Source organism: Haliotis asinina, chromosome 6 (genome assembly GCF_037392515.1).
Source record: "Haliotis asinina isolate JCU_RB_2024 chromosome 6, JCU_Hal_asi_v2, whole genome shotgun sequence".
Lineage (NCBI taxonomy): Eukaryota > Metazoa > Mollusca > Gastropoda > Lepetellida > Haliotidae > Haliotis > Haliotis asinina.
In genome coordinates this window covers 49417973-49426542 of record NC_090285.1, presented here as the reverse complement: position 1 = coordinate 49426542, position 8570 = coordinate 49417973, and positions in this window count along the sequence as shown.

Here is an 8570-nt window from a genome sequence, read left to right as displayed (position 1 = left end):
GACAAGTACATTCATGTTTACACCATCATAAAGTGACAAACACATTCGTGGTTACGTCATCATAAAGTGACAAGTACATCCATGTTTACATCATCATAAAGTGACAAGTACATTGGTGGTTGCGTCATCATAAAGTGACAAGTACATTGGTGGTTACGGCATCATAAAGTGACAAGTACATTGGTGATTACGTCATCATAAAGTGACAAGTACATTGGTGATTACGTCATCATAAAGTGACAAATACATTCGTGGTTACGTCATCATAAAGTGACAAGTACATTCACGTTTACATCATCATGAAATGACAGCTACAAACGCTGACGTCTACACTGACATTCTAAAATCATGTCAACTTGAACAGCTGTTTTTATGTCGTTTCTGTGGCTCTTGTCATCCCGTTTGTTCTCTTAAAAGCGTCCCTTGGTCAGCTCCTGCGATGTTAAAACACCGAGTGTTTCTAATGTTGTAGTGAGTATTTGATTGTCTAGGGCCCTCTGTTGTCTTAACTGTGCGTATTTTCGTCTCGTGATGTGTGCTGTGATATCATTGGGCTGTGACCGGATTGTTTGATATCAATCCGGGCCAACATTGGCGTGAAGGGGAAACAGACACCAGGGATTAAAGGATAATCCGAGAAACCGACGACTTAGCGTTGACTGTATGCTAATTGACAATTGTGGCTGTAGTGTGTAAAGAATAGTGTCTATAAGCCAGCGGAAATGAAGTTAATTTTACAAGACGAGACCCGTAACTGTAATAAAGGTCACCGCGACTCTGTTCTTTGGACAGAATGCATCAGGATGATTGCAGTGAGTGGACATGTGGGCACATTCCACGAAGTTTAGTGTCATGAGCTGTGGCAAATGGATTCGCATTTTTAAAAAATATGAAGTAAGAATGACATTGTATGATAGACAGGCTATATCACACTCGTGTGTTTTGGGATGGTTAATATCCTGCATTTGGAATAAGCACTATGTATAGAGCTCGCCCAGGCTCGCTAAATACAATGTTTATTCCTAGTGCAGGATATTTACCGCCCCCAAACACACTCTCGTGATAACCTATATGGAATTACAATTGTTCAGTACCAAATGCTCAGTGTGACAATGTTCCAAATGTATAACATTGTATCTTAAGGGTCAGTTGTGTGCTATATTTAGATTTGTGCTATATTTAGACACGGTTCTGGAAGTCACTACAGTTAACCACAACCATATGCTTAGATTAATGCTTCCTCTCTGGGTATGTGTAGTTTTTGATAATAACAAACTAACACATATATATTGCAAAGGATCGTGAACCTGAGGAAATGTTGACTTGTGTCATTTAACGGTTTTAGCGAACAGGGCTAGGCGTTAGGGAAATTAATGTCGTTCAGACTGAGACAGACTACCCTATGCCATGAGACTTTCGGCTGTAGTCTGATTCAGGGAGATGGAGAATCTTCTGGAGTCTTTTCGTAGGGGTATATGAGGAGCTAAGTCTTTTCTCACATCTCACATTACATCTCAAGTTAAGAACAGAAAGCAATTTGTGGATATATTTTTCAACAGCCTATTTACCATCTGGATCTTTATTGCTATAACCACTGTTTTTGTATGGGAACTTCATGGGAGATATATGCGAGTCATTCAGTGTTGATATGATAATAATGAATGTCTTGAGAATGCATCACTACTTGCACTTCCTCGTGACCACAGCTGTGTGTACAGTAATCGGTCTTGAAAGATGACTGGTGTATGACGTATGACGTGAAATTTGCATGTATTTTCATTTTCCAACAAAACGGCTAAAAACAAGTACTAACCACATGCACTGTGTGATGCAAGATGATTATCAAAACTGATTTATCGGCCTTCTTGAAAACCGTCAAAATCAAGAAACACATCACATGCCCGAGAATGGGACTACTGCGTTAACGTTGTGCACGTGCATCCCATGCTTCGTGCTTAGGCTTTGTTTGTCTTTGAAAGGTTTGTGAACGCTTACACCTCCTATCCAAATCGGGGCGGTGGGGTAGCCTAATGGTTAAAGCGTTCGCTCGTTACGCCGAAAACCCGGGTTCGATTCCCCAGATGGGTACAATGTGTGAAGCCCATTTTCTTGAGTCCCCCGCCGTGATATCGCTGGAATATTGCTAAAAGCGGCGTTAAACCAAACTCACTCACTCATTCACTCCTATCCAAATCGAAAGTTCAGAAAGTCTTAGAGAGTATATTTTATAGTGGCTTTGAATTTGTGCTGCCCTCGTTGGCAGTGATTTGTATCAAGTTGAAAGCTTAGTTTTAGAATACTAGTATTTTAAATGACGTCACTTGTTTCGTTGTTTGCTGATCTCACGTCGCGCTCCTTCACAGACTTATTACCTTTCAACCACTGTAAAAGTTTCAACATGGACACAACGCGTAACACTCTCACTATCGTTACACGTAATGGCACACCCGAGAAGGTCCCGGTTAGTATTGTTCTTCAGTTACCAATGCTTGTCGTAACAGGCGACTGACACGATGAGGTTTTCAGGCCCGTTGACGCCATCGTATATATTTGCGAAGATCGTTGCTCATTCTAATTGTTATTGGATTGTCTGTTCCAGACTCGATTTTTACATACCACTGCCATACAGCTGGAATATTATTTTGTGTGGTATAAAACTAAACACAATCACTAACGTAAGGACGTATCTTCGATACTACTACCTCGTGAGAATTGGTCTCTAGTACCCCATGCTTGTGGTATGAGATGACCAGCTGTGATGCATGTGTCCGTATCACAGATGCATTGACCGATGCTAATGATGTCAATCATTAGATTGTCTAGTCCAAATTCAGTGAGTGAGTGTGTTTAGTTTTTCGCTGCAATCAGCAATATTCAAGCTATATGGCGGCGGTCTGTAAATAATCCAGTCTGAATCAGACAATCCGGTGACCAACAACATGAGCATCGATCTGCACAATTGGGAACCCATGACATGTGGCCGCGAGCCTGACCACCCGATCCCGTCAGTCGCCTCTCACGACAAGCATAGTCGCCCTTTATGACAAGCACGGGTTGCTGAAGGCTTTTTCTACCCCGAGACCTTCACGGGTCCCAAAGTGAGATAACGCAGACCGTTATATATAGAAAATGCTATATTTGGGATTACACTTTCTCAGTAAAATACAGATTCTAGCATTTTGACATCCAGGATTTGAACACCCAAGCTCAAAGTCAGGCATCTAATCGCCAGCAAACAAAGTCAGTTCTAACCGACGCATCAAACCACAGTGGAAGTGAGAACACAGGTAGTCCAGACATGTTGCTAGAACATTGCTGAATGTATCCTTGAAGAAGGCATACACAAACAAACAAATCGTAAATTAAGCTGTTTTCTGACCGTACAATGCCATCCTGTATGACCATTCCCTTGTTAACGAACATAAACCCTTTTTTTGCAGAATACTCTCTTTGGTGTTACCGTAAAATGAACATTACAGGCAAACGTAGAACTTTCATTCTACCATTGTGTCATAGGTAGGTGGGGTAGTTTAGTGATTAAAGCGTTCGCTCGCCACGCCGAAGAAAGGGGTTCAATTCCCCACATAGGTACAAGTGTGAATCCCATTTCTAGTGTTCCAGATATTGCTGGAATATTACTGAAAGGGGCGTACATCCAAACCCTCACTCTCAGTCACTCATTGGCGGGTAAGGTTTGTAAAGCTGTCCACGGAATACCAACTCAGACTCTTTTCCTTTTTTGTTTTCAACAAGATTCAAGATTGCGCCATGAATATCTGTCTGCTTTGACTGTATATGTTGAATCTATTCAACGTAACATTGGTTGATATCATTTGGTTATTAACACTGGTTATTAACACTGGCTATTACCATTGGTTATTAACACTGGTTATTAACACGGTTATTAACATTGGTTATTAACATTGATTGTTATTATTGGATATTAACAATCTTTATTAACAATGAATATTGAGATTGGATTTTAACATTGGCTACATATTCCTGTTAATACCATGGAAAACAAATTGGTGGTAATTGTTCGTCTAATCATGCTAATAGTCAGTCACCGAGCTGTTAGCGTCTTTGTAACAGGAGTGATTAGTACTGGTGTCTAAAGTAACAGATTTATGTATATATCAGAGCTAAAGAGAATACCTTGTCGTAAAGAATGAAAACTGTTCAGTAGTGTCCAGTGATGAATGATAATATACAATTTTTGCAAAGCGCCTATGAGCTTAGTATAATGAATGCTTTCTGTAATAATCTCCAAAGGTTATTTGACATCGTGGCCAAACAGTGACACATCTAGGAACAATGAAATGTACATAAGGGAATAATAATGATAAATGCTAATAACATTTCTATATGAAGGCAGATGTAGAAGATTGCATATATAATCAGCAACACTTTTAATATCAGCTGAAAATACGATTCCAACTAAATCATAACCACTATCAAATATTGATGATACATGTGTAACTAGGGTTTTAAATTGATACCGGTTGATGTTGGCATAATGTACTTTCTTTAAAGTGTCAAATCAACATCTGTGCTTGCAATGTGCTACATGTGTATAGGTTAAACAACACCAAATGTTTCCAACAGACTTTTATGGTAACATTCTTTAAAACCACCCAGGCTAGCAACAACCATTTAATGTACACATGGCCTTTAAACTTGTGTCCATCCTAACTTTCCGAGCACAGGAAGCGGAACACGTCAATCCCAGCTCTGCAACAAATGTCACCTACTTGGAAATATCATACCCGTATGTCACGTGATAAAAACAACAGTATTAAATACTTAAACATGTGGTTAGTTTTAATTATTGGATGGATGTGCTTTTCAAAATAATGAACATCTGACACTTCCATCCAATCACAGCTGTAACATACCACTGTCGCTTCAGTTGTTTTAACATCCAGCCCGGTTCAGCAACAAGCGACGCTAATTTAGTCACGTCATGATAGCAGAACTGCAGCGAGAAGAGGAAAATTAGGATTTGCAGTCTAAGGGAGTTAACTCTGTCTTGAGTATGGTGAGTGAAGTTTCATAAATCGTATTTTTGCCAAGAATGGATCGAACCCATCGCTGACAATATTTTGCGAAATACCTTCTCACACAAGTCAAAAGAAAAGAAATAATTCAAGTGCAAGTCATTGTGAATAATATTTGAAATAAACATATTATGTTATGGTGCTACATTCTGACTCTCATACACATATGTCTAATATGGTCTTCAAACCTAGTTTTTATTGATTAAGTATTAATTTTTATTGTAAATTAATTCTATGTCTGAATTCTAGACGGTTATATCTAACGTTCCAAATGAAAGAGGACTATGGTTAAAATCATTTTAGACTGCTGTATCAATATACTTATATATGGATGGTCCCTTCCCATAAGTCTGATATCAATGTAGATGTAAGTATCGATTATGATGATAAAAGTATCATCGGCATGGATACTAATATGTTTCACGTGCACTATTAGTATTTTAGACTGTCGCACTAGTTGAATGGTTTGGCAGCGCTGTAAATAATCGAGTCTGTACCAGACAATCCGGTGATCAACAGCATGAGCATCGATCCATCGACTGGAATACGGTGACATATGTCAGCCAAGTCCGTGAGCCTGACCACCTGATCCTGCTAGTTGTCTCGTTATACCAGCATGGGTTACTGAAGATAATTTTATCAGAGATCTTCAGGGGATGAGAATTTTAAGGAGATCAATAGAGAGACGGGAGCAATGGTGACTGAATGTCCCAAGTTTCAGGGAAAGGGCAGAAAACAGTCGCCCGAGAGACAAAGCAGATTGATCTTACATAGAAATGATTGTAACGCTGGTCCTCGCAGTTCTTGCAATTGTTTACGTAGCATGGCAGGAGAACTGCATTGCAACTTCAGGCAAAAACTACTTTCGTGTTTAGGCCGATTCTGTGAATGGCATTACCGGTTTTACCAGTAAGGCAAAACATACTTAACCCCTTTGGTGTCATCACTGATTTTCAGTGATCCACTGATGTAATTTTACAGCTGTTTTTCCCTTACTCTAAAGCTGAATATGTGTCTGAGAACAGTCAAGAGTTTAACAGTTTTTAACTAATAGTCTATATCAACCTTGACGATAGTAAACTCTTTAGGAGCACATCCCAAGTCCTAAGCCCCGTTGAAGAAAAAGATTTGATCATTTCTTTGATGCTTTGCAACATCAAGTGCCACAGATATAGGATATATGTTGTCTTTGTATACTCGTATATTTAGTGAGTTAGTGAGTTCGATTTTACGCCGCTTTGAGCAATGTTCCAGGAAAGTCACGGCAGGGGACGCCATAAATGGAATGGACTTCGCACATAGTATCCACGTGTGGAATCGACCCTGGTCTTGGGCGCGACGAACGAACGATTCTTTTCACATTACAATAAAACGGAAATAAAGTAAGGACTGCCTATCGTAACAACAAACGTTAAAAGAAAGCGGAACTTCTATTTATTTGAGCAAATATGGTAAACGATTTATATCTTTGGTTGTTGGATATAGTCCTGCCCCACAAGAAAACAAATGTGACACATACGCTCTCACCAGAAGCAAATGAGGCAATAATCGCCTCTGGTCACCCAGCAGAAAATGGGTACCAGGTGGGATAGATAATTTGACTATGACCTTCCGGCGCAGCTTGGGCTATCGGAGTAATAACGAGTTACTGACTTAATTCTTACATAGCCTTTAGCAATGTTTGAGCAATATCTCAGCGCTGTACACCAGAAATAGGCTTCACACATTGTACCCATTTGGGGAATCGAACCCGGCCATCGGCGTGACGGGTGAACACTTTACCACTAGACCACCCCACCGTCCCTATGTTTGCAACAGAAAACAAACTATCACTTATGTCGCGATTGAATATTTGTATGTCTTGAAATAACATTACAATACATGAATATATGTTCTGATGTGGGTGTAAATATTGTACATATAATACAATAAAAATATATACATGGTTAGCATAACAATTCACAAATGTGTGTTCTATTGTAAGTTTGTTATTGTATATATATATATATATATATATATTGTTTCAGTGTGCATGGCATGACGGGCATCGGATATGTTAACATCACAATACCTGAATGTATGCTCTATTCTAGGTGTGATATTGTAAATATAATTAGTTCTATCTTGATCATATCACAGCTGTCACATATGCATTTGCATATGAACGTGTTATCCGATGATGCACATATTGTCTGAATGGTTGGTTGGTTGGTTGGCATATGTTCGTGTATGTATGTTTAGAGTGCTTTTCACAATATATTTTACTTTGTATTATTAACATATACACAAAGAACATAAATGTAGTTCAGTACCCCTGACATTTCTCACGATTGAATGAACCTCGATTTTAACCCTTTAGAGTATAACTGGAACATGACTGTGCGTCGTGTACAACAGGGATCCTCCTGTGCAGAACCTGACCCAGCTGGAAGCTGCCTTACACGAGGTATGGCGAAGACTGTTCCATTAGAGGATCAGAAGGCTGACAGAGGGTGTGAGGAGGAGGGTGCTGGTTGTCATTGAATTGTGTAAGGAACGCAAATGATATTTTGAATGTTCACATTCACCAGTAGTAAACGTTCCATACTTGTGCTGACATGCTTTTGTACGAACACCAGTTGTTTTGTTTTTTGGAGCAAGCAGTTCATAAAATGTATTTCAGGGACTTATATTGTGGAAAATACAATCGACATGCACAGTTAGTATCGCATACTGTCAAACACTCATGTTTCCAATATGTTGCAGTGAAACCATATTCACTCACTCACTCACTCACTCACTCACTCCAAATATCCTGCCATTATCATTACAGAACGTTGACCGTGTGATTCATCGGACCAAACCACTAGTCAACCACTAGTCAACCACTAGTCAACCTGAAGCTACCCGAAGCAGGGCAAACAAAAGTGACCGAATCAGTTGTTGACTGGTGTCACAGCGACATGACGTCCGCTCGGTGTGATTTCCCGATTATGTTCGACGTAATCATTGCGTGATCTTGTCAAAATAGGACAGTATACCAGTCATCATGTGACGCTTATGATGTTGCATGAGGTTTGTGAGACTCCACTGATCCATGGGTATGGAATCAGGAAAAAAATACATCGAAGTGATAGCTTGTTGTGAATACTTATGAGTGACTTCCAATGAAAGCATATCTGTTGTAAACATATTTTTATTTCGACAAAACCGAAACCTGGATAGACGAACTAGTCTGGTGACTTATACAAACGCCTCCGAACAGATGAATACATTAATCTGCAAAATTACGTGAGTGAGTGAATTTGGTTTTACACCGCTTTTAGCAATATTCCAGCGATATCACGGTGGGGGACACCAGAAAATGGGCCTCACACATTGTACCCATGTGGGGAATCAAACCCGGGTCTTCGGCGTGACGAGCAAACGCTTTCACCACTAGGCTACCACGCCGCCCCGAGCAAAATTAGCAACAAATAAAAAGAGAAGACTGTTGACATATATCAAACATTATATCAGATATATGACTGACTA